At 47.4% G+C, this 26,737-nt stretch overlaps 1 protein-coding gene across 4 annotated transcripts in view; it reads left to right on the forward strand.

Moving 5' to 3' along the window:
- GALNT9 (polypeptide N-acetylgalactosaminyltransferase 9) overlaps nucleotides 1-26,737 on the forward strand; it is a 443,926-nt gene that overhangs the window by 329,368 nt on the left and 87,821 nt on the right. Inside the window, exon 1 of one of the 4 annotated variants that reach the window (XM_075898390.1) lies at nucleotides 14,945-15,033. The exons of 2 other annotated variants lie outside the window; for them this stretch is intronic. The gene's annotated coding sequence lies outside the window, so the exon portion shown is untranslated. Of the gene's footprint in view, nucleotides 1-14,944; nucleotides 15,112-26,737 lie in introns of those variants that run through there. One more of the 4 variants, XM_075898388.1, reaches the window with a different exon arrangement.

Here is a 26,737-nt window from a genome sequence, read left to right on the forward strand (position 1 = left end):
CAGCGACCAAGTCCTTGGGAGCCACCATGGGGCAGACCTCCTCGCGGAGCCCCTGCTACACAATCCCCATCTTTGTGTGCAGGCAGCGGAGTCCCCCCCTTGGTGATCCAGACGTTGGTCCTGGCAGAAGTCACCAGAGTCGGAGACCTCCTGGACTGTGACCGAGGAGAGTGGGTGGATCCTTGGGCGCTTGCCCAATGCATGGGGCTCTCCACCCTACGTATTCCCCAGCACATACTTCAGGAGGTGAAGAAAGCTTTGCCATCTACTGATCGAATTTTATCTCAACAAGATCCTGTGAGAGAGTGTACTCTGCTCGCCCTTTACCCCCAGTCTTTCTGATCTCTCCATCGGCCCCCAGCCCCGCATACCTTCCTGACCACCTCCCCCTCGTCACCCGAGCCGGCTGCATGCGTTACAGCCAGTCCCCTTCCGAACCATGCCAAAGAGCCACCTGTACATGCTCATGCTGCACACACTCCACTTCCCCACCCTTGTGTCCCACCCAGACCCCAAGTGGCAGGACCTCCTACCACCAATAGAGGGTTGGGAGCCCCGGTGAGCCAGCCTGTATTCGACCTTGGTTCCATGGCCCACCGGGGACATCAGCTGGAGAATCCTGCATGGTGCAGTGAGCACGTGCTTGTACTTGGCATGGTTCACCCCCATTCCCGGCACTTGCCTCTTTGTGAGGGAAGCCTACCTCGAGTGCGCCAGGTTACAGCCCCTCTTTCAGCTCCTCCAGAACCTCCTGTTGAGGTTCTCGCTGCACTTTTCCCCCCACTTGTTAATTTACACACCCCATCTGTGACCCCACAAAGTCACGGGACCTCCTGGTCGACCTCGTCCTGGCTATCACCAAATTGGCTATCTATAAAACCAGGGAGAAGAGGTTGTCCGGGGAAAGAGCTTGCAACTGTGGGGCCTATTTCTGTTGTTGTATCCGCTCACGTATCCGGGCAGAGTTCCAATGAGCAGTGTCCCCTGGCTCTCTCGAGACCTTCGGGAGGCAGGGGGCACTGTCTGGCATTCTCTGTTCAGTATCCCCATCCGGTTCCCTTGTTTTAGCCCTTTCATCCTCACACCCATCCCTGTTTTCTCACTATTTGTCCCACGTAATCATTTGGTTTTCCACGCTCTGTGGACCCTCCCCGTAAGCTGGGGGGAAGTCCACTTCCTGGACACCAAATAGTCCCCGGGTATCTGCCGTCCACTAGGCTGTGGCAGCCCCCTGCTCTCAGGCTGCCACAACCTTAATAATAGGTCTGAAATGCCCGTCTGCTCAGGTCACTGACCTCGGTTTACTGGGGTTTTAATTTACTTAGGTAGTGCAAAGTGTCTTTAAAATGAGCAGTGATAGAATCAAATTCCACTTGTGTTGGGGAATTGCCTGCCATCAGAAAGCTGGGAAAAGGAGGGAGCACATTGGAGCCTTTCAGTGGGGAGGCATGGAAAAGAGTTGGTAGAGCACAGAGTAGGCCGCTAAGTACTTTAATTTCTGCTGGGCCTGGGTAGCTGAGGATCAAAGAAACACCACAAGTTCCTCACAGCTGCCATTCTTCACTACTTCTAATCACAAAGGGTATGTCTACACTACAATGTTAGTTCGAACTAACAGACGTTAGTTCGAACTAACATTCATAGCCGCTACACTAGCACTCCGCTAGTTTGAATTTGAATCGAACTAGCGGAGCGCTTAGTTCGAACTAGGAAAACCTCATTTTACGAGGATTAAGCCTAGTTCGAACTTACTAGTTCGAATTAAGGGGTGTGTAGCCCCTTAATTCAAACTAGTGGGAGGCTAGCCCTTCCCAGGTTTCCCTGGTGGCCACTCTGGCCAACACCAGGGAAACTCTATGCCCCCCTCCTGGCCCCGGACCCGTTAAAGGGGCACGGGCTGGCTACGGTGCACGTGCCAGGTGCAAGCCTGCCAGCACCCAGCCAGCAGACCCTGCACCTGGCACGTCACAGAGCCACCCACCCGATGTCCCCCAGCCCACCCCCTCTTCCCGGGACCAGACTGGCGGCTCCCGGGAGCTTGCCCTGGACCGCAAGAGGTGGGTACCTTCCTGGGCTAGTGCGGACATCGTGGACCTCGTCCACGATCTCCGCACTAGGCACAGGAAAGTGGCCGTCTAGGGCAGGAGAGCTGCCAGCCAGCCTGGTCACCCAGGAGCAGGTGTGCATGAAAATCAAGGGGGTCCACTGAGACCCCCGACCCTGAGCCCTGAGCTTACAATGGCCATCCTGGGTCAGACCAAAGGTCCATCTAGTCCAGTAGCCTGTCTGCCAACAGCGGCCAACCCTAGGGACCCTGGAGGGGATGGACCGAAGACAGTGACCAAGCCATTTGTCTCGTGCCATCCCTCTCCAGCCTTCCACAAACTTTGGGCAGGGACACCACTCCTCGCCCCTGGCTAAGACTACTCCATGGACCCAACCTCCATGACTTGATCTAACTTCCCTTTAAACTCTGTTCTAGTTGTAGCCTTCACAGCCTGCTGCAGCAAGGAGTTCCGCAAGTTAACTCTTTGCTTTGTCAAGAAGAACAACTTTCCCTTACTAGTTTGAAGCCTGCTACCCATTCCTTTCCTTTGGTGTCCTCTAGTCCTTCTTTATGGGAACTCATGAAGAACTTTTCTGAATGCACCCTCTCCACCCAACCCCTGCTTTTAGAGACCTCTATCCTGTCCCCCCTCCGTCTCCTCTTTTCTAAGCTGAACAGTCCCAGTCTCTGTAGCCTCTCTTCATCTGGGACCTGTTTCCAACCCCTGATCATGTTAGTTGCCCTCCCCCTCCCAGCCTTTCACTTCCCCTCTCCCACCTCCTTTTCCCAGTCTCCCCCAGTTTTGTTCAATAAAGACAGAGTCAATGTTGGAAGAAACGTTATCTTTATTTTGTATATCAATAAGAAGGGGGGCTAGGGAAGGGTAAGTGGAAGGAGGTGAGGGAGGAATGGGGTACGAGCCCCCGATGGGGAGGACTGGGCTGGCTCTGCGGGCTTCTGGGGGTGGAAGCTCTCCTGCAGCCCCCCGATTGTCCCCTCTCCCCAGATAGCAGCCTGCGGCAAGTGCAGCCGGGCTGATGGCCGAGTGGTGTGATGTGCCCAGTGTGGGTACTCCGGGCACTCCAAGCCAGGACTGGTTTTCAAGCGGGGCACCCCTTAGAACTGTCTGTCCGGGGTGGGGGTCGGGACCCTTTAAGCGCAGCCTTCGGCTAGCCTGAGACAGCATCTCCACACTCTAAGTCCTCCTCTGATGCCCTGCCGGCACTGCTTCTGGCCATCCTTAAGCCCTGTTCAGAGTCCACTCAATGTGGACTTGCTAGTTCGAATTAGCAAAACGCTAATTCGAACTAGTTTTTAGTTCTAGACACGTTAGTTCGAATTAGCTTAGTTCGAATTAACTAATTCAAACTAAGTTAGTTTGAACTAGCGCTGTAGTGTAGACATACCCAAAAGGACTGAACTTGGGCTTCCATCTTCCAGAGAGGGAGGGGCTACAGAATTGCTGGATGCCTGAGCAAGAGAGGGTATAGCTTCATACTCCTAGAAGGGGTGGGGCCTTGGATGGAAAGGGCAGAGTATGGACTAGCCTGCCCCAGCCAGTCCTTCAGTGCTGATGAGAGCATATTGCTAGGCACTCCAATGGCAATTTAAAGGGCCTTGGTCTCTAGCCACCACTGTTGCTGAGCTGCAGTAGCGGCAGCAGCAACTGGGAGCCCCAGGCCCTTTTAAATCGCCAGGCCCTAGGGTAAACTGTCTACTTTGTCCCTGCTTCTGTTGGCAGGCCTAGTCTTCCCTATTGGTTCAGTTCATTTCTGATAATATGTACATCTTGTGTTGGTTATATTCAATATATTTCGATTTGCTTTTGCAGGACAAGTAGATGGGAGATTGGCAGTTTAGGCACATTTCAAATTTTCATCCATACATTGATATTTGCTATTTACAATTAATTTTCTCTTATGCCAATATCTTAAAAATGCAAATGCGTTTCAGCTATGTCTACACTGGCAAGTTCTTGAGCAATAACTGTTTTGTGGAAGAGTTCTTGTGCAAAAGGTCTTCCACAAGAGCGCATCCACACTGCCATGGGATTTTGCACAAGAGTGTCCATGCTCTCTTGCACAAGAAAGCTCTGATGGCCATTTTAGCCATAGGGGTTTCTTGCACAAGAAAATCACATTGCCTGTCTACACTGCCTTCTTGTTGAAGAGCTCTTGCACAAGAGGACTTATTCCTCACAGGGACAGGAATAACTCTTCCGGAAGAAGCCCTGTTTTCTGACGCTGTACTGTAAATTTACTTGCGCAAGAACATGTGTGTGATTAGTCCCTACAATATTATTAGTAGTACTTATATTGCATTATTTGCATGTGAAGTGAATGCTCTATACATCCACTGTACAGTATTTTGTTTGACATGAATTTTAAAACTGCTTAAGCTGTGTCCCAAACAGCGTTTTCTAGAGCATGTTTTGTAGAAAACATCAGAGAAAGGATGAGAGGAAAATGGCTATTCATAGCCTTCAACATGGCAAATGAAGCATTTCTTGCCACCAAGGCAAGAAAGCAGCACTTTGTGGCACCTGGGATTTGTTCAGAAATATTCTCCTTCATTTTATGGAAAGAAAATAGGTGCATAAGGGAAATTTTTACTTTCACAAGAGACTCCCATAACTCACTTAAGGCTGAGCACTCATGAGTTATTAGGCTTTTAGACACAAGAAATAACCCTCATAAGCCATTACTGCCACTGTAATAACTTCTCCTTTTCACAGAAACACAGCTTTTCCTCCTTATTTTTCTGGCTGAAATCTATTAGCATCAGTTGGCTGGGGTGGGTTTATCAGAAGAAGTATCTTAGCCGGGGGGGATGCCACAGTCTTATATAAAACACTTAGCCTTGGCTGCAGGGTACAGCATTATTTGGGGGTTAGTAGAATTTACTAACAGTATGTGATAAAATTTTCAGGCATGAGAGCCTGCCATTTCAAAGAGGGTTGCTGTATGCTGCCACTTAATGAACTGGGTATTAAATTGAATTGATTGATTAAATAGATTGATTGGTTTAAAATATTACATTGAAGACTATAGTAGCTATAAAGATTTCAGCGACTATTCACTAGTGTCATAGAAATTAGAGACAGCAAAGTCATCAGACAGAGGAAAATGTGCCCACATTGTCTATCTAGCCTTAGGCAATGACTATTAATAAAATAAGTTCTTCTACTTAAAACAAAAAAGCATAAAGTAAGAAAGACATTGGATTCGTGCTTTCATGTATTCAGAAGCATACTTGCTTTTTTGAAATAGAATAAGGTATTTGTTCTACTACTTTATTGCTGGTAATACTTCAAAGCCACTGTAAGAGACATTGAGCTAGATTCAAGTCTGGCTTGGGCATCAGCAGCCAAATTGTTAACTAAATATCAAATCAGGCAAAGCACTTAAGCATAGACTTCACTTTAATCGTATGAGTGGTACCACTGAAGTAAGTGGAATTTCAATATTTAAAGTTAAGCAGGCATGTAAGTGTTTTCCTGGGTTTCGAGCCTAAATTACAGTTTCAAGTCCCAGTTCTATCCACGTTAAACCTCTTCAACACCAGTGAGGACAAGAAATAACTTGATAACAATCCATAAAAGCCCACGTGATGAGAAATTCTGATAGCAGAGGACTCTTTAATTTAGCAGACAAAGGCAAAATAGGAGTTCATGGATGGAACTTTAAGCTAGACTGAAAATAAGGTTCAAATGTAAGGGTAATTATCCTTTACAACAAGTTGCCCAGCATTATGGTAGAAAAAGGTAAATGTAGTGCCAATTTTTAAAAAGGAGCAGGAGGACAATCCAGGGAACTACAGACCAGTCAGCTTTATCTCAGTCCCTGGAAAAATCATAGAAGGGAACATTGGAAGCAGGGCTGGCTCTAGATATTTTGTAGCCCCAGGCAAAAAATTCCCCTCCCCTTTTTGTCCAGGGATGTTGCATGCGCAAATGCAGCTTACACAGCTTGCTGGGGGTGCGCCCACAAATGCAGCTTGTGCAGATTCCTGGGGAGTGGGGCACGCGCTCCAGGGAGAGCCCAAATCCTGGGAATTTTCATATCCTAGGAGAGTGCCAAGGACTCCCCATATGAGGACAATGGGAGGGCAGGTTCATCCACAGCAAGTCAGTTAAAGACTTCCAAAGTATGCAGCTGTTCACCTCACCTAGTGCTGGAGTCCCGGTCCCATTCCTCACTCTGCAAAGGGATTTTATTTTTAGAAGCCTTATAATCACTCAGACTCCAACCCCAACACATCAGCTGTCCAACTCTTGGTGTCCATGGACAATGAAACAGTTCAAAGGGATTAAGAGAATTTTTGTTTCAACTCCCCAGCTCAAATGTCCAAAACAAGACAGGCACCAGACAACAAAACCCCACTATCCTAGGACCTATTCCATGAGGGCAGTTCTGTGCTTTCTCCTTCACCAAACAGCCTCTGAAGCAGGGTGGATTGATTTAAATAGGTTTCATTTAAATCTCTAATTTTAATCATGATTTAAACCAGCAAGCAGAAAACCTTGGTTTAAATGAGCAATTAATCATTTAAATTGTACTTTTAAAATAATTTCCTAAAGGATGGTTGAGTCTTATTGATTAGCAACCTTTAAAACATGTTGATTTACAACTAAATATAACCTTTATGCCAAATTTGGTGCTTCTATTTACTGACCAGGAGAATGCCCAAATAATTGTGTAACTTACATGTAATCAGATTCTTAATTTTTACATTTTTATTCTATTACAATATGGTGTATAATAGGAACACTTAAGAGACAGGTTTTACCCATTTATTATTTGCTAAGTGGTGGCTACTTTTTTTAAAATGATTTGCATCTACTTCAGTCTGGATAGAAATTCATTTTAAAATAAACAAAACCAGCATTTAATTTTTGTATGAAATATAACTATATTAAATGTGAAAGACACATAAAAACGTATCCAAACACATTTTGCATCTAAAATTCATGTATTAAACAAAGGAAATATCCATAGTGAATTTAACAGATCGATTCTAGTCATCGTGGTCTTCAAGATGTTAGAACTCTCTCATAACCAGTTTTTTACTGAAAGAAGAGGAAAACAAGTTTTTCTGCTTTGTCAACTCTCGCTTTTGCAACGGTGAATGAACTAATCATTGAATTGAACTAGCTGAATAAACCAAAGTGATAAAAACATTCTCTCTTCACCTGCAGAAGAAGATACTGCTAATGTAAACACTGGTGCTTGCACAACACCTTACAATAATGAACTGGTAGAATTTCTTTAAAATTTGATAGGACATATGTTCTATTTAATTTTTAAATTTAATTTATAAGTGATTTAAATAGGCTATGATAAATTTAGGCCATAACAATTTTTAATTTGATTTTAAAGGTATATTATTTAAAACAAAACCTATTTAAATGGGATCACAATTACAATTTTAATAAAGCTCTCCAGCCCCAGAGAGGAAGGGACTTGGGGACACACGCACTGGGAACACCAGAGTTCCCCTTCCTCAGACAAAAGGGGAGGGAGAATCACCTAGGTCCAGGCAGGGGTGAAGTTGTCAGGACACAGCACAAGGGGGCTGGATTCCTGGGCAGGTGTGGGGAGGAGGGTTCAGGGACCAGAGTGTAGGGGGAAGGAGGATTGTTTAGAGAGCCAGACAGGAGATGGGGAGCCAAGTGGGTGGCAGGGAGGCAGGGTGGGCGGAGGGGAGAAGAAGAGACGGGGTCCCAGCAGGGTTGTAAGCCAAGAGGTGGGTTGTGGAGTTGCTGGGCAAAGGCCAAGCTGGGGAAGGAGAAGAGAGTGGGGAGGTATTGGGAGGGTTGCGGGACAGTGGGCAGGGACACACAGCCAGGCGGGGAACAGATGGGCAAGGGGGGTTCACAGCCAGGAGAGTTTCAGGGGAGAGAACACAGGTGGGGGGTGGCCAGCCATGGGGGTACACAGGTGGGGAGGCCCAGGGGCAGGAGGCAAGGGAGGGAGAGTTGTAGGGGGCACATATGGGAGGGAGGTGGCTAGCCAGGGGGGCACATGGGCGGGAGGGGGCCGCATTCACTTGAAGGTGAAGAAGAGGCTGCCAGGCTCAGCATCACATGCGCTGCCCTGCAGGAAGCAAACCAGAAGGGGCCATGCCTCGGGACTGCCCGTGCAGAGCTCCCAGCACCCCGTGGCCAGGTGCAGGCTCCGAGCAGCTGGGTGTGGGGCTCCCAGATTGGGGAAGCCTCTCCGGGTCTCCCTGCCTGCTCCTCCTGTGGGCCGGAATGCCACCCCTGAAAATATGCCACTACAAGCACGTGTTTCCTTTGCTGGTGCCTAATGCCGGCCCATCTTGGAAGAGTAGAAAGTGATCAGGAATGTCAATATGGATTCACCAAGGGCAAGTCATGAATGACCAATCTGATTAGCTTCTATGATGAGCTACCTGGCTCTGTTGAAATGGGGAAGTTAGTGGTTGTGATATACATTAACTTTAGCAAAGCTTTTGATACGATCTCTCACAATATTTTTGACAGCAAGTTAAAGACATGTGGATTGGATAAATGGAGTGTCAGGTGGATAGAAAGCTGGCTAAATTGTTGTGCCCAATAGGTAATCATCAATGGCTCGATATCTGGCTGATGGTTGGTTTCAAGCGGAGTACCGCAAGGATTGGTTCTAGGGCTGGTTGTGTTTAACATCTTTATTAATGACCTAGATACGGAGATGGATTGCATCCTCAGCAAGTTTGCAGACTACACTAAGCTAGGGGGAGAGGTAGATACATTGGAGGGTAGGGGTAGGATTAGGGTAACCTAAACAAAGTGGAGGATTGAGCCAAAAGAAATCTGATGAGGTTTAACAAGGACAAGTGCGAAGTCCTGCATTTGGGACGGAAGAATCCCAAACATTGTTTCAGGGTAGGGACCGACTGGCTATGTAGCATTTTAGCAGAAAAGGACCCGAGGATTAGATGAGATGAGAAGCTGGATATGAGTCAACAGTGTGCCCTTGTAGACAAGAAGGTTAATGGTGGAGCATTTCCAGCAGATCTAGAGAAGTTATTATTCCATTTTATTCGACACTGGTGAGGCCAAATCTGGAGTATTGTGTCCAGTTCTGGGTCCTCCCCCCAGTATAGCAAGGATGTGGTTGCATTGGAGAAGGACCAGAAGAGGTTAGCCAAAATGATTAGGGAGCTGGAGCAATGACCTATCAGGAGAGGATGATGGATTTGGGCTTATTTAGTTTGCAGAAGAGAAGAGTGAAGAGGGATTTGATAGCAGCCTTCAACCTCCTGAAAGGAAGTTCCAAAGAGGATGGAAAGAGATTGTTCTCAGTAGTGACAGATGGCAGAACAAGGAACAGTGGTCTCAAGTTACAATGGGGAAATTATAGGTTGGACATTAGGAAAAACTATTTCACTAGGAGAGTGGTGAAGTACTGGAATGGGTTCCCTAGGGAGGTGGTAGACTCTCCATCCATACATGATTTTAAATCCCGGCTTGACAAAACCCTGACTGGGATGACCGCTTTGGGCAGGGGCTGGACTTGATGACCTCCTGAGATCTCTTCCAGCCCTTTGATTCTATGATTCTATGATTTTCTCTCAGCTGAAATATTTACATCAAGACAGAACAGTATCTTTCTAACATATGTAATCTAGGACAATCAGAAGTTATGGACTAGATGCAGGTATCACTGGGTGAAATCCTGTGCAGGAAGTCAGGCTAGAGTATCATAACAGACCTTAAAGTCTATATGAATCTACAACTTATGCCTTCAGACCTCTAGTTAGTGGTAATGATATAAGTCAGAAAGAACCCAGGTTAACTCTCAGGTCCTAAGTTGAACAGCTGGAGCTGAGAGTTGGAAAACCATCCTTTTACTTATAAAAACTGAGCCAAATAGATATTGAGTCAACATGAGATTATAAAAGTGATGCCCAGGATGCCCTATATACAGCCATTTTTAGTATGTTGAGTCCTTCTTATTGGTGTACAATGATGGCAGTAGGGTTTGGAAGATGCCCCTATTGTTTGGAGAGCCAATGGGGATTGTCCTAAACCTGGAATTTCTCTAATATGGGCTTCAAGATCATTTTTTGGCATAATACTGTCAGCATTTTCACTGTGTGCTCGTTTGTGAGTGATCTTGCAGGTATCTACATGGCTTGTAGATCTATCCAGAAGGACAATGACTATTTCTTCTGTCAACTTTTATAGTTAGATTACTGTGTTCTTGAATATTTTTAAGTTAAAAAATAAGGTTCTAGTTACATTTTGAAGGAAAAGGAGTTTCTGGAACATTTACTGCTAAGTTCTTTTTGATCTGAGATGGTAAAGGATAAATATTGTGGGATGCTATGGTGTGGTGTCTGTCTAGGGCAGAGTTTCTTAAAAGACCAAGGAACACCAAATAATAATTGTTTTTTATGAGGAACACTGAGGATTTTTTTTGTTGAGCAAAAAAAAAAAAAAAAAAGTCAGCCTCTTTAACGGCAACTATTTTGAATTCTGTTGTTCACACCTCCAACAGTTTAAGAAACTCTGGTTTAGGAGTTGCAATTCTTACTGCCTAAACATCAAGGTTATTTAATATAAATCCATTAATATACTGCTGTTCCCAGTCACATTAAGTTCTGTTCTATCTGCAGCAAGCAATTCACTCTAGATAGCATCCTTTCAGGATTAGAGAAGTGCTAAAACTAGCAAAGTTCAGAGTTTTGCTCTATAACAGTATCTTAGACTGTTGTTATTGTAAAGCTACTGATCTCTTGTAAGACTGAATACAGGTGAAAATTATATTAACCTAAGCTCAATATTCCCTGCCCCTTGGACAAGTGTTCAGGGGAAGCATGGTAAGTCTGTCTGTTTGGAAAACAGATGGAAGGAATGTGACTTTAGGCAGGCCAGACTCCAAACCAGCAGGTGTGTGAGGAGGGGCCTCATGCAGAAGGGATGGGCTGAAGGCAGTCAGTGCTCAGCACTGCCCAGACTGCAGCTCAACCCCTCTTCATCCCAGCCATCCAAACTATGTGGCAAATCAAAGGGGCAAGGCCACTGGATCTGGCCACTAGACCTGGGAACTCTGGGTCCCTTTGAATCTCTGGGCACCATGGCAATTGTCCCCTTTCTCCCTCTTTCAGTAGTCCTGCTCCACACCAAAGGATATTTCTTGAACTTGTGGGGTATTTTATCACGCTCCTGAGCCAGAAAGTTGCAGTGCAGTCACCAAAAATGATGGACTCAATGGAGAGACTATATTTGGTATTACCTCCTCCACTGTGTCTCTCTCTTACCTTGGGACCAGCAACACTGAAAACAACATTGGATAATGGTATGGATAATGGATAATTGGATAATTCTTTAAAAGGCCCTGAACAGCATATGCTCTTTCACGTAATTCTGATTCTTAGCAGCTTCTGGGGGTAGCCAAGTTAGTCTGTTACAGAAAAAAACAACAAATGATCTGGTAGCACTTTACAGACTAACAAAACATGTAGATGATATTATGAGCTTTCGTGGGCACAGCCTACTTCTTCATATGACCGGAGTTATGCGTAGGGGATATGAAAACTTGAAATAAATAGGAAAGGGGAAAGAGAGGGGGGAGAAAAAGAAAAAAGGAAAGGGGGGTTGAGACAGAGCATCATTAAGTATCTGGAGAATGGGTACTTAGACCTAAGTAGATAAAAATCAAAGTCAATAGATAGATTACTAGGTCAGGAAGGATACCACTCAGAAAGCTGTTAGCACCTTCAGTGGTTAGTAAGTAGGTAGTATCCTAGCCAGCCCATATCACAACTGAGTCCATTAGCATGTGAAGTGAATTTGTGGATGAACTGTGATTCCAGTCCTTCCCTATATATCTGGCTTGTGGAGCTGCCCTGTGACAAGACAGCCACCTGCAGGTCTGTCAAACTGTGGTTAGGCAAGCAGAAATGTTCACCTACAGGCGTCTGTGTGTTCCCTTTAAGTATATCCAATTTGTGTCCATTGATTCTTTCCCACAGAGACCGTCCAGTTTCTCCAATACGTATAGCGTGGGGGTGGGGGGGCACTGCTGGTATTTGATGGCATAGAGCAAATTACTAGATGTGCAGTCAAATGACCCTTTGATTTTGTAGCTTATATTGTTTGCTCCAGTGATGAATTTGTCATTGTAGATATGTGGTCAGAGTTGGCATCTTTTTTGGTTGCAGGGCTGGGTTCCTGGAGGCTTATGATGTGGTTGTGTGACATAGTTATAAGAAAGAATACGTTTCAGGTTAGGGGTTGTCTGTAAGCAAGAATAGGTTTTTCTCCTAAGGCCTCTGAGAGTGAGGGATTATTTTCCAATACAACATCCATTCTATGCAGCTTGCTTTCATGAATGTAGAGGATACCCAAATCTTTTAAAGTGCAAATTTGTGCAGTATGAGGATTGCTCAGCATAGTGCAGTTGCATTGCAAAAGCTGATGACTGGAGTTGGTTGATAGTAGGTGACATGGACAGGTGAGAAAGGAAAATTCCCATCCCTTGAAAAGCAGATAACATGGCTGGAATTTCTTTGGAAGTGCAAGTAGCAATTGCAGAATAGCATATAAACATTGATAGAAGAACTATAAGGCAGGCATTTGATACAGTGAGCATCTCGTAAGTAGAGCTAGTGAGAAAATCCCCTATGGATTGAGCTATAGTTATTGCTTCTGTCTTATTTAATCTCTGTAGAGGCATTACCCTGCATGTGACAGGCTAGGGGTACGTCTAGACTACATGCCTCTGGCGACAGAGGCATGTAGATTAGGCTACCCGACAGAGTAAAATGAAGCGGCGATTTAAATAATCGCCGCTTCATTTAAATTTACATGGCTGCCGCGTTGAGCCGACAAACAGCTGATCAGCTGTTTGTCGGCTCAGCGCGATAGTCTGGACGCTCCCCTGCCGACATCAAAGGGAGTTGTCGACAACCCAGGTATGCCTCATCCCAGCCTCCTGGGATGAGGCATACCTGGGTTGTCGACAACTCCCTTTGATGTCGGCAGGGGAGCGTCCAGACTATCGCGCTGAGCCGACAAACAGCTGATCAGCTGTTTGTCGGCTCAACGCGGCAGCCATGTAAATTTAAATGAAGCGGCGATTATTTAAATCGCCGCTTCATTTTACTCTGTCGGGTAGCCTAATCTACATGCCTCTGTCGCCAGAGGCATGTAGTCTAGACGTACCCCTAGGGTAATGAAAGATAGAAAGGGATTACTTAGAAGCACTGGGACAGATAGGCAGATTGTGTTCCATGTTACTCACTGCAGCGATGCTCCAGGGCAAAATTAAATGAACTGAAAGTCCAGAAAGGTGCCTTCATAAAGAAGATGTAGAGCTATATTTTCCTCAAATTTTTGTACAGATGACAAGCAAAGCAATGCAGCCCCAGTGATTGTATTTTTATTAGACATCCTAATAGTGAAGTGGCTTTGGATTATAAAACCTGAGATTTGTAAAAGAAGAGGGATGTGATCCAGTGGAAATAAAAGCCAGCAGATGTGTGATGGGGGAGTTACTTCATCCTCCCTGAACATTATCTACTAGAGGCATGAAATCCAAATTCTAATTAGATGAATTACCATTTAATGACTTCCATTATTCTCCAAAAACCAAAAACTACCAGGCTAATGTCATTTTTTATCAAGCTCTGGCTGAATTGTACTTACTGGAGTTAAACTATAGTAACTATCCAGGAACATAAGATGCCATTGTTCATTAAGTAAACACTATTGCAATTTATTCCAACTCCACTAATATTCCAGTCACATCTGATGTCCTCCAGAATTCCGTCCTGTACTGATATATTGTGACTAAGATGTGTAAAATGGACACTGGCTTACTGTGGCCACAAGACAATGAGAGCCAGGAAAAGCATTGTTTGTGGGTTTTGATTTGTATGGCTTGCCCGTGAGATCTTTTTAATGAATAGTAGTACTTTGAATAGCCACGGCCAGATTCTCTGCTGGTGTTAGTGAGTGAAATGCTTTAGAAATCAGTGGAATTGAACCCATTTACACCAACAGACAACGAAACTAGCTTGTACTACATAGAACCTTCGGAAGATCTAAAAGTATTTTACAAGCAGAACCTTAGTGAGGGCAGGTGTACACATTTCCAGCTATGTAAATAACATAGTTGGAGTTGATGTACCATAAGCCTAGTTAAGGCATCATCTTCTCTGTAGGAGGTTGAGGAGAGAAACACCCCCATTGACTTCCCTTACTCCTCGCAAGAAGTTCTGGTGTCTATGGAGGCATCCTCAGCATTCAATTTAGCATGCCCCATCAGACCTGCTAAATCGAATACCAAAAGATCAACCACTGCAGCATCCATCTTCCCGATAACATAGACACGCCCTGAGATAGGGATGTGTGGTTATATCCATGTGTAGGGGATTGACCCCCAGAGAGGGGCTTACGTCCGCCCCCTCAGTTACCAAAGTCGTCTGCAACTCCACGTGACTCACTCTGTGCGTGCCCCACGGCGGTTGGGGGACGGGGGTCCGGGTCCGCCCTCGCTCCGGACCCCAGCCCAGGGCCCTAAGGTCAGGGAAAGACTCCCCACCTAGCAGGGTGGGTCGAGACCCCTAAACTCCCCTGCTCTCAGGGTCCACGTCCCTGCCCTGGGCCACTTCTTCCCCCGGAACCAATCGGCTCACCTGGGTGCTCCCTCGGTTCCCACCCAGGGCCTCCAACACCGGCTTACGCTCTCCGGTCCTTGTGGGGGAAGCGTCTCCTCGGCGTTCCCCCCTCTGCCTGGCTCACGGCCGCTTTTTAAATGGCCCGCCGGTCGCAGGCAGATGACGTCCGTGCCTTCATCTGCCTGCGCCCCCCCCCCCCCCCCCCCCGGGCCGGGCGTCATGTGACGACACCTCGACGTCACCCCGCCCCCATCCTCTTCCGGCGCTATCTGCCGGCCCCGGCTCGTTCCCCGGCCGGTGCGTCGGCTTCCCCACGCTGAAGCCGCGGGCGGCTGGCTGTGCCGTCCCGGGGGGTGAGTCCTCCCTCCCTTCCCGCGACGTGCCGGCGGTTTTCGGGAGGGGCGGGGCTACCCCGCCACACCATGTTATAGGTTGGTGGATTGAGACACAAAGAGGTTTAAATGATGGCTTAATATCACATTGCCAGTAAGATCTAAGGATAGTTTCTAGAGGATGCCAACTTTGCTTTGTGAACCAGGCTGTGTGGTACCCTGGCTCATGAACTTGATATTTCTAAGCCTGCACCTCAGCACCCACTCTGCGTTGTAAACCTGAGTTTAAAGTTGTTGTATCCAGGACTCATAGCCATGGAGATGTTTCTGTACTGCACTGCACAGATCTTTTGGGGGATGCAGCTTGAGCTGTACCCTCACTGCAAAGAGCCAACACTTGGACTCAAGTCACAGTGGGACATGGACTAATACCCATCCTTAGCAGGGTTCCAGGAGCTGGGTCCTGAGCACTTAGGGTATGTCTACACTGCAAAGTTAATACAAAATAACAGCCCTTATTTTGAATTAACTTCAATACATGCAAACCGCTATACATGCAAACCGCTATTTTGAATTTAATTTGAAATAGCAAAGCGCTTAATTCAAATTTGGTAAACCTCATTCTATGAGGAGTAATGCCAAATTCGAAATAGCTATTTAGAAATAAGTGCTTTGTTGACACTTAATTCGAAATAGGGGGCCTCCAGCCCTTCCCAGGGAGCCCTGGTGGCCACTCTGGGCACAACCAGGAAAACTTACTCTCCTCTCACCGAGGTTTGCATGAAAATCAAGTTGGTCTGGTGAGACCCCCAACCCTGGGCCCTGAGCTTCCTCTCCCCTTTCTTCCCCTTGCTTTTCCCTTCCAGCTCCCTCCTCCCAGGTTTCCCTCTCCCCTCTCCCACCCTCTCTCTTGCCCTCTCTCACCTCCTTTTCCCAGTCTCCCCAGAGGTTCAATTCCTCCCCCCAGTTTTGTTCAGTAAACCCAGTTACTATTTTTGAACATACGTGTCTTTATTTAATATCAGGAAGGGGGGGTTAGGGAGGGGTAAGTGAAAGGACATGAGGGAGGAATGGGGCATGAGCCCCTGGTGGGAAGGACCGGGGTGGCTCTGAGGGCTCCTGGGGGTGGACACCTTCCCGCAGGGCCTCCTGGATCCTGACAGCCCGCCGATGGACCCCCCCGAAACACACAAACTCTCCCCGGATGGCAGCCTGCAGAAAGTGCAGCTGGGCTGATGGCAACGACCCCACGAGATGCACCAGGGTGCCAGAGGCAGTTCCGACTCCATGTGGCTGAGTGCTGTGGTGTCCCAAGTGTGGGCACTCAGGGAACTCCAAGACAGGACTGCTTTGCTGTCCCTCATTGAGGTAGACAAGCAAACAGGGAATCCTGAGAACTGTCTGTCTGGGGTGGGGGTAGGGTCCCTTTAAGCACAGAGCTCAGTTAGCCTCAGGCAGCAGCCCCACACACTAAGTCCTAACCTGATGCCCTGCCGGCACTGGTTCCAGCCAGCCTTAACTTCGGTTCACGGTCCACTCAGTGTGGATGTGATATTTCAAAATATCAAAATGCTATTCCGAAATAGTTTTTGTGTGTAGATGCGTTATTTTGAATTAGTTTAATTCGAATTAACTATTTCGAATTAAGTTGATTGAAATAGCGCTGAAGTGTAGACATACCCTTACTGATCCAGGCCGGACAGATTTCTGTGTGGATAGAAGCAGGGCTTGGGCTCAAAGCTGAGTCAGAGCCCAAGTGTACTGTTCAGCAGCAGGGGCCAGACTCCTAGGCCCTTTAAATTGTTGCCAGAGTATCTTGCTGCCTACTCCAAACAGCAGTAATAATCAATGGCTCTGTCAGGTTGGCAGTTGATTTCTAGCAGAGTACCCCAAGGATCTGTTCTAGGACCAGTTTTGTTCAACATTTTTATTAATGACTTAGATAAGAGGATGGATTGCACCATCAACGAGTTTGCAGATGACACTAAGCTAGGGGGAGAGGTAGATACACTAGAGGGCAGGGATAGAGACCAGAGTTACCTAGACAAATTATCAGAGGGGTAGCTGTGTTAGTCTGGATCTGCAAAAGCGGTGAGGAGTCCTGTGGCACCTTATAGACTAACTGAAGTGTAGGAGCATAAGCTTTCGTGGGCAAAGACCCACTTCGTCAGATGCAGGTAGTGGAAATTTCCAGAGGCAGGAATAAATATGCAGGCCAGGATCAGGCTGGAGATGACAAGGTGGATCCAATCAAGGAGGATGAGGCCCACTTCTAGTAGCTGATCTGGAGGTGTGAATTCCAAGAGAGCAGAAGCTGCTTTTGTAATTAGCAAGCCATTCGCAGTCTTTGTTTAATCCAGAGTTGATTGTGTCAAACTTGAAGATGAACTGTAGCTCAGCAGTTTCTCTTTGAAGTCTGGTCCTGAAGTTTTTTTGCTGCAGGATGGCTACCTTTAGAACTGCAATTGTGTGTCCAGGAAGATTGAAGTGTTCCCCTACAGGTTTTTGTATGTTACCATTCCTAATATCTGATTTGTGTCCATTGATTCTTTTACGTAGGGACTGTCCAGTTTGGCCGACGTATATAGCAGTGGGGCATTGTTGGCACATGATGGCATATATTATGTTAGTAGATGTGCAGGAGAATGAACCAGTGACAGTATGGCTGATCTCGTTAGGTCCTGTGATGGTGTTGCTGGTGTATATATGTGGGCAGAGTTGGCACCGCGGTTTGTTGCAAGGATTGGTTAGACAAATTAGAAGATTGAGACAAAAGAAATCTGATGAGGTTCAACACGGACAAGTATAGAGTCCTGCACTTGGGATGGAAGAATCCCCAGCATTATTGCAGGCTGGGGACCAACTGGCTAAGTAGCAGTTCAGCAGAAAAGTACCTGGGGATTACAGTGGATGAGAAGCTGGATATGAATCAACAGTGTGCCCTTGCAGCCCAGATGCTTAATGGCATATTAGGGTGCATTAGGAGGAGTATTTCCAGCAGATCTAGAGAAGTGATTATTCCCCTTTATTTGGCTCTGGTGAGGCCACACCTGGGCTGTGTCTACATTGTACCCCTTTTCCGGAAAAGGGATGCAGATGAGACAAGTCGGAATTGCAAATGAAGCGGGGGATTTAAATATCCCCAGCTTCATTTGTATAAACATGGCTGCCGCTTTTTTCCAGCTCGGGGCTTTGCCGGAAAAAAGCACCAGTCTAGACAGGGATCTTTCAGAAAATAAAGTATTTTCCGAAAGGTCCCTTATTCCTGATTTTAAGAGGAATAAGGGACCTTTCGGAAAAGGCTTTATTTTCTGAAAGATCCCGGTCTAGACTGGCACTTTTTTCCGGTAAAGCCCCAAGCCGGAAAAAAGCGGCAGCCATGTTTATACAAATGAAGCTGGGGATATTTAAATCCCCCGCTTCATTTGCAATTCCGACTTGTCTCATCTGCATCCCTTTTCCGGAAAAGGGGTGCAGTGTAGACACAGCCCTGGAGTATTGTGTCCAGTTCTGGGTCCCCTACTATAGAAAGGATGTGGACTCAATGGAGAGGGTCCAGCAGAAAGCAACCAAAATTATTAGGGGGATGGAGCACATGACCTATGAGGTGAGACTGAAGGATTTGGCTATGTTTAGCCTGCAGAAGAGAAGAGTGATTTGATAGCAGCCTTCAATTTCCTGAAAGGATGTTCCAAAGAGGATGGAGAGAGGTTGTTCTCAGTAGTGATGGATGGCAGAACAAGGAGCAGTGGTCTCAAGCTAGAGTGGGAGAAGTATAGGTTCGACATTAGGAGAAACTATTTCATTAGGAGGGTGGTGAAGTACTGGGAAAGGGTTACCTAGGGAGGTGGTGGAATCTCCATCCCTAGAGGTTTTTTGAGTCTCAGCTTGACAAAGCTCTGACTGGGGTGATTTAGTTGGGATTGGTCCTGCCTTGGGCAGGGGGCTGGACTTGATGACCTCCTGAGGTTTCTTCCAGCTCTATGATTCTATGATTCTAGCTGGGAGAGACAAGGCATGCCACCTCTGGGTTGTTCTGAGGGCTGCCTGTGGGCTGGCATAGTGCACTCTCGGCGGCTCTCAGGGTTGTCTGCTTCTTGCACCACCCCTTCCATCTGAGGCCATGCCTCTTCCAGAAGTTAGGCCCCCACCACACCTTGCCCAGGGTCCTGCAGAGGCTATTGGAGCTCCTGAGTGTAGATATACCTTAGGAGATCCCAGATCCCTTTTTTAAATGACAGCCTTGTGTATGGCTAAATACAGGTTTGTGGTAGATAAGCAGGATGGAGTGTTGGCCTCCCACTTTATACTCTAGAATTAATTCTTGGGAAGAGATATACTCCCTTTATTGGGTTGCCAATAAAGAGGGTGGATGTATTCAGGCTTCTGTAAAATGGGGATAGTAATAGCTTTCCTCCTCCTCCTCCCCACTTGCCCACCCACCCAGACAGCTGTTAGGATTAATGGACATCAGTAGAACACTCCAGGGTGCTGTTAGGATTAATGGAGATCTGTAAAGCACTTTAAGATCCTGACCTAAAAGCTTCTATATAAGCATGTATTCTGCTTGGAGACCCTCCTCAGCTCTCTGCAGTCATGACTCATGCTGTTGGATCCCATCTACCCTCCACTACACTCCATTCACTGCCGCCTCATCATGGAGTCGTGGGACAGCAGGCAATGACTCCAGAATTTGCGGAGGAAGGACACCTTTCTGGAGCTCTGTGAGTGGCTCACCCCTATCCTGAGGCAATGGGACACTCGCATGAGACCTGCCATCCCCCTCCAGAACTGGATCGCTATCACCCTCTGGAAACTCGCCACACCAGAAAGCTACCAGTCCAATGAAAACCAGTTCAGCATGGGGAGATTGACTGTTGGGGCTGAGCTCACTTGGTATGGCATTCTCAGGCTACTGTCCCAGGAGGGAGGGAGGGGGGGGATGCTGGAATGGGATTCCCTAGGGAAAAGGAGAATGGGAGAGGGTGAGGGTGGTGCAACCCCCTTCCTGGGAGGTTTTTTCAGTCCTGCCCTCCCAAAGCCCTGCCGGAGATGGGGTAAGTATGTGTGTGGGGAACAGGGGGGGTTGGACTCAGGGAACTCCCAAGGGTTCTGGCCACTCTCTGATTCTCTCTTTGTTTGTTTGTCTCCTTAGAATCATAGAACCATAGAGCTGGAAGAGACCTCAGAAGGTCATCAAGTCCAGCCCCCTGCTCTAGGCAGGACCAATCCCAACTAAATCAACCCGGCCAGAGCTTTGTCAAGCCGAGACTTAAACACCTCTAGGGATGGAGACTAAACTACTTCCCTAGGTAACCCATCCCAGTGCTTCACCACTCTCCTAGTGAAATAGGTTTTCCTAATATCCAACCTGGACCTCTCCCACCACAACTTGAGACCATTGCTCCTTGTTAGATGTCTTCCTAAAGCCTGTGGTCTATGGTCTGCTCCATGGATCATGGAGTGCCATGAGGGGCTCCCTCTGGAACTCATCCATGGGTCTCCAGCACCTGTGGGTCCCTTGGGTTCAGGAGACTGCTCTGGGTAGTGCTGACTGCCCCCGTCTTGCAGCTGGTTCAGCTGTGGAGAATAAAAAGAGATGGTCAGTCATCCTAGGAGACACTGTGCCTGAAGCCTTGCCCTCATCTGTGAGCCAAGAGTGACAGTTCATGGCTCAAATGAAGCTGATGTGCTTGGAGCAAGGTCAAGTGCACTTTAGCCAGTGAGCAGGGGCCCAGATGTCCTTAGGCAGGGAGCCTTATAATCCTTGCCCCAATCCCATGGACAAGCAGACATGTGAAGGTGCCAGCCAGACTGGAATCCTGTGGGTGGGTGGGTGGGGGCCACAGAGGCAGCTGGGCTTCCCTCTGTTCAACACATCTGCTGGGTTTGGCAGTTGGAGCATCCTGCAGAGAGAAAACTTATATCCCTACCTGCTGTGGGAGAGGGGGACACGGTTTTGGGGGAGAGATGTGTGTGAGGGGTTACCTCTGTACATAGCAAGATATCAGGTGGTCAGCCAATAAAAATGGAGGTAGGAATTTCAAACTGGAAGAGAGGATTTTTGTTATTTCTCTCCTTTGTTTTAAGATTCAAAGTAGTTTTCTCCCAAGTATTGCGAGAGATGGGAGACACTTCTCTCTCCAAGAACAGATTTCTTAAAATGTGTAAGTAGGGAAAAGTTTAGATAGTCCATCAGGATTTGTTGTTCCTTGTTTGGGGATTTGGAAATAATGTCTGAGCTTAATAAGTGTTTTTTTTTCTTTTGTAACTAAGCCTTCAGCCCAGGGACTTTCTCAGAGTATCAATCTCAGTGGTGGCTCTAGCCAATTTACTATGTTCGCAACTGTAGTTTTCTTTTGATAATAAACTATTGGTTTTTTTCTAATTAACCGCTTTTGGTTGATCTTTGTGTCCTGGAAGGTCTATCTGTGTCTATCTGCATGCCTCTCACTAAGGGGTCAGCTACCAGAGATTGCAGCTTGTTTTTCTCTTTTCTTTTTCAAGTTCTTTTGGGGAAAAAAGAGCTAAGGTACCCCTGACTTGGTTTCAAGTGTCCACCCCTGTATGTGGGTTCAAAGCACTTGATGGTGGCAGTGGATTCCCCAAAATCTGGGTATTAGGATTTTAGGGGGAAGTTTTTATACTAGAGCCTTTAGAGGCAAGGTTCTGGAGTGCTTTTGCGGGACCCCAACTTCTTCATTCATCGTACTAGAGTAGGGAACATCCTTGACAGCCCTGAACTGTCACTCTATGTGGTCCCACATGCACAGGCTACTGAGTGATCCCCAGGCTGCAAAGGCTGAGTGAGGCGTGAACCCCAGCGCCTTGCTTCCTGCCCCCTGTATGCTTGTATGTGTAGGGAACATGATGGCACTCACCTGATGTGGCTACCCCAGTCTAGGACAATGCCTGGGACACATCCAGAGCTTGGAGTACTGGCTCTACGATCGCCTTGTCCAACTCCTTCTCATCTCTGTCCCCCGGGAAGGTGATGACAGGCACCTTGAACCCCGAGTCCACTACCGGGTGGGGGAAAGGGACTGCCCCACCCTCCAAGATGCAGTCCAGATTTATGTAATAGGGGCAGGTGTGGGGTTCTTCCCTGGAGCAGGAGCTGCGCTCTTGGGCCCTGGTATATACCTGGGGGTATGTCTACACTATCACCCTAGTTTGAACGAGGGTGGTTAATGTAGTCAATCGAAGTTGCAAATGAAGATATTTAAATATCCCGGCCTTCATTTGCATTTGCCAGGCGCCACCATTTTTAAATCCCCGGTAGTTCGGACTCCGTGCCCGCGGCTACACGCGGCATGGAGTAGGTAGTTCGTTACGAGGAGTAACAGTAGTTTGAATTAGAAAGCCTAATTCGAACTACCTACTCCGTGCCACATGTAGCCGCGGGCACAGAGTTCAAACTACCAAGGATTTAAAAATGATGGCTCCCGGCAAGATGCAAATGAAGCCCAGGATATTTAAATCCCGGGCTTCATTTGCAACTTTGATTGACTACATTAACCACCCTAGTTCGAACTTGGGTGGTAGTGTAGACATACCCTGGTGGAGCTCCTTCTCTTTCATCCACACCTGCTCCTCAGGTAGCCATCTGGCCATAGACATCCATGTTCCTAGTGCAGAGATCCTGGAGGTTTGCCTCCTCATCCCAGACTTCAAGGAGGGCCAGGAGCTCCATACCAGACCAGGAAAGTGCACATTTTTTGAGGGCCCAGGTAGGCTCCTGCCTCGATTTTTACAAAAATGAGACAATCTGCTGCTCAGCAGATTGTCTCATTTTTGTAAAAATCGAGGCAGTAGCAGCTGCTGGGTGGCTCAGGGCTGTCAGGGCCTCCTGTCTGCCATAAGCCCTTTCTCCTGAGGCTGCAGTTTTCAGGGCTCCAGGGGAAGGGGAGACTACAGTGCTTGGCTGAGTGTAGACAGAGTGGTCAGCAGGGTACTTTGGGAAGGGCTGGAGGCTTCTTATTTTGAAATAACTGTAGTTGCCCTGTCTACACAGCCCCTGTATAGAAATATCTATTTCAGAAGAGGTATTATTCCTTGTAGAATGAGGTTTACCAATGCCGAAATAAGCCTCCTGTTATTTCAAAATGTCTAAATACAGTAAAACTCCAATTGTCCAGCATCCAGTGGTCCGGCATTCTCAATAGTCCGGCACCAACTGGAACCTGGAAGTGCTCCGGCCAGCCGGACAATTGGAGCTGCTGTGAATCCCATGAACGCTGGGCTAGGAAAGGGAAGGGGAAAAGAGGGAAAGGGGATTATACCCCTACAACGGGTCAGCCAGTGCGACTGGCCAGGGAGTGGGAGGTGGGCGGGGAACGGCGAGGGAAATGGCGAGGGGGCGAACCCTCCACCATTTTTCAGGAAGGAAAGGGAAGCCCCGCACCGCCGCCATGAGTTTCTGGGAGGGGAGCAGGCTCCCCACCCCACAGACTGCAGGGAGGTGAAGGGCGGCGCTGCAGGACCAACCTGGCAGCATCCCAGCTGCTCTGCTCTGCAGCTTCCCCAAGTCCGCCACTCATCAGTTTCAGCAGCAGCAGACTAGGGGAAGCGGCACAGAGCAGAGCAGCTGGGGTGCTGCTGGGTTGGTTCCGCAGCGCCGCCCCTCACCCCCCAGCTTAGTGCCCGGCAGCACCCCAGCTGCTCAGCTCTGCAGCGTCCCCAAGTCTGCCGCTCATCAGTTTCAGCAGCGACAGACTTGGGGAAGCAGTGCAGAGCAGAGCAGCTGGGGTGCTGCCGCATTGGTCCCGCAGTGCTGCCCCTCGCCCCCCTGCTCAGCAATAACTACTTCAGTCTGGGGGATGGAGAGCTCCCAGAAACTCTTGGCAGCAGCGCGGGGCTTCCCCCGCCTTCCTGCTGCACCATTCCCCGCCCACGCCTTCGGATGCAGTGTGGGTCCCGGCAGACCCGGCAGAGCCTCCTGCCGGAGTACCTCCCAATACTCCGGCACATCACCTTGGTCCCAAAGGTGCCAGATTATCGGAAGTCTACTGTAATGCAATTGTTGTGAAGGTGCTTGCATAGTTATTTTGGAATAACGACCATTATTCTGAAATAACTTTGCTGCGTAGACATATCCTAAAAGGTATAAAAGATTCAATGTACTTCTTGTATTTTAGTTCATTATGGGTTGTCCTTATTTTTAATCATTACCAAATAGGCCAGACTGACTGTTGGTGCAATTATCAAGTTCAGCATAATTCAAATGAAGAAAATGGAGTTATGCTGAGGATAAATTTGGTCTAGTAAATGTAAAATGACTGAGTACATGGTAGAATTTCAAGAGCAGGATAAGAAGTCAGTGTTTATTCTCACAATATATAGAGTTAACTATTACAAATGTTTAATTAGTAAGGTATTTTTAGTTCTTTATGGGGGAAGGGAGGGAGGGAGGAAAAATGCTTCCATATGCAAAAAGCTATTACAATTTTCAATTGAGAACAGATTTTGCATTCATATGCTGGACAGAACAAGAAATGCATTTAGCCTAGGGAATAAATTTCACACGATGTAAACTCTTGTGTGTTACAATCAATAATTTTTTAATTTCTTTGTTTTTCCAATAAAACTAAAAACATCAGCCTGTGAGTTAAATCAGGCCATAGTCTACAGCTGGGGATACTCTGCACTGGAGAAGTGAGGTGATAAGAAGCAACATGATCCTTTGTTCAGCAGCCTAGCTCAGTTTAAATTTCCCTGGAGAGACAGCAAATCAGCAAGCAAAGTAAAAAATAGACTATTCTGGGATCTGCATAAATGTGACAAATGAGTTTACAGACTCAAGATTGCAGACTCTTTAGAGAGCTATTCAACATACAATGTGCTATCAATTTTGCCCCTTACCCTACTTTTCTCCTTCTCCCTATCCATCAAACAGACTGTAATTTGCTGTGGAATCGCTTTATCACATTAGATGCAAAAAGACATGTCTGTCTGACTGTCAGTCATGTCATAGACATATTAATAATGATCTTTATCAATACTTTTAATAGCCAGAGGGGGACCAAGAAGGAATATTTTTGCCCTTTCCCACAACAGTTGTTGTTGTTGTTCGTCCATCGTATTCGAAGAGGACCTTGACATCTAACAGGTTATGGACTGTTCATGGTGTGTCCGCAAATGGCTGATAAGGCCGATACGGGCACGGAATGTTCTACCACAGGTCGGGCAGACATGTGTGGGCACCACTGTTGCAGCTTTTGCAACTCTGGCTTTACGGAGTGCTCGCTTCTCTTGTGCTATGGTTGTCCTTCTGGCTTCAGATGTTTGACAGCCTTGGTAGATCAGCGTGTGCCATGTTGATCGGTCTTGTGCCAGGGTCTCCCAGGAGGTGGTGTCAATATCCAGGGACTTGAGAGAGGCTTTAAGCGTATCTTTGTATCGCTTCTTTTGTCCCCCGTGCGATCGCTTCCCTTGAAACAGCTCACCATAGAAGAGCTGTTTAGGGATGCGATGATCTGGCATCCTTGCAACATGGCCTGCCCAGCGTGTCTGAGCTTTCATCAGCAGGGTGTAAACTGACGGCAGACCTGCTCTAGAAAGGACTTCTGTGTCTGGCACCTTATCCTGCCACCGGATCCTCAGTAGTCTGCGGAGGCAAATCGTGTGGAAGTGGTTCAGTTGCCTAGCGTGCCTCCTGTATACAGTCCAAGTCTCACTGGCGTACATCAGGGTAGTTAACACTACTGCTCGATAGACTTTAAGCTTTGTAGCAAGGCTTATTCCACGGCGGTCCCACACTTTGGTCAACAGTCTGCCGGATGCAGAGCTTGCCTTGGCGACTCTGCAGTTGACCTCGATGTCAATTGTCACTGAGCGGGAGAGGGTGCTGCCAAGATATGTAAATTGGTCCACTGCTTGCAGCTTTTGTCCCTTCACTGTGATGGTGGGCACTTGATGCTGAGCTTTTGGAGCTGGCTGGTGCATCACTTCGGTTTTCTTTGTGTTGATGAGAAGGCCGAAGTTGTCGCATGCTGCTGCAATTTGTCCATGCTGGCTTGCATTTCCTGCTCTGATCCAGCATTCAGGGCGCAGTCATCAGCAAAAAGGAGATCTCGTAACAGTCTCTTTTATCTTGGTGACAGCCTGGAGTCTTCGCAGGTTAAACAATTTCCCATCGGTCCTGTATCTCAGTCTGATTCCCAAGGAACTGTTCTGAAAGGCGTCTGACAGCATGGCTGGAAACATTATGCTGAACAGGGTCGGTGCCAGCACACACCCTTGCTTGACGCCGTTTGTGACGGGAAAGGCCTCTGAAGCTTCTCCATCATCCAAAACACGAGCCGTCATGCCGTCGTGGAACTGACGTACCATCAAGATGAATCTGTCAGGGCACCCAAACTTCGACATGATGCGCCACAGACCTTCGCGACTGACAGTGTCAAAAGCCTTGGTGAGATCCACGAAGGTGGTGTACAGTTCACGATTCTGCTCTTGACACTTCTCTTGAAGCTGTCGGGCTGCGAAGATCATATCCACTGTGCCACGCTCTTTGCGGAAGCCGCACTGTGTCTCGGGTAATAAACCCTGTTCCAGGTGGTTAATCAGACGATTCAGCAACACTCGTGCAAGGATCTTACCTGCGATGGAAAGCAGTGATATTCCTCTATGATTATCGCAAACTTGTCGATTTCCTTTCCTCTTGTAGAGGTGTACGATAGACGCGTCTTTCAGTTCCTGAGGAATAGATCCTTGATTCCAGAAGGAC

Source organism: Pelodiscus sinensis, chromosome 15, assembly GCF_049634645.1.
Source record: "Pelodiscus sinensis isolate JC-2024 chromosome 15, ASM4963464v1, whole genome shotgun sequence".
NCBI lineage: Eukaryota > Metazoa > Chordata > Testudines > Trionychidae > Pelodiscus > Pelodiscus sinensis.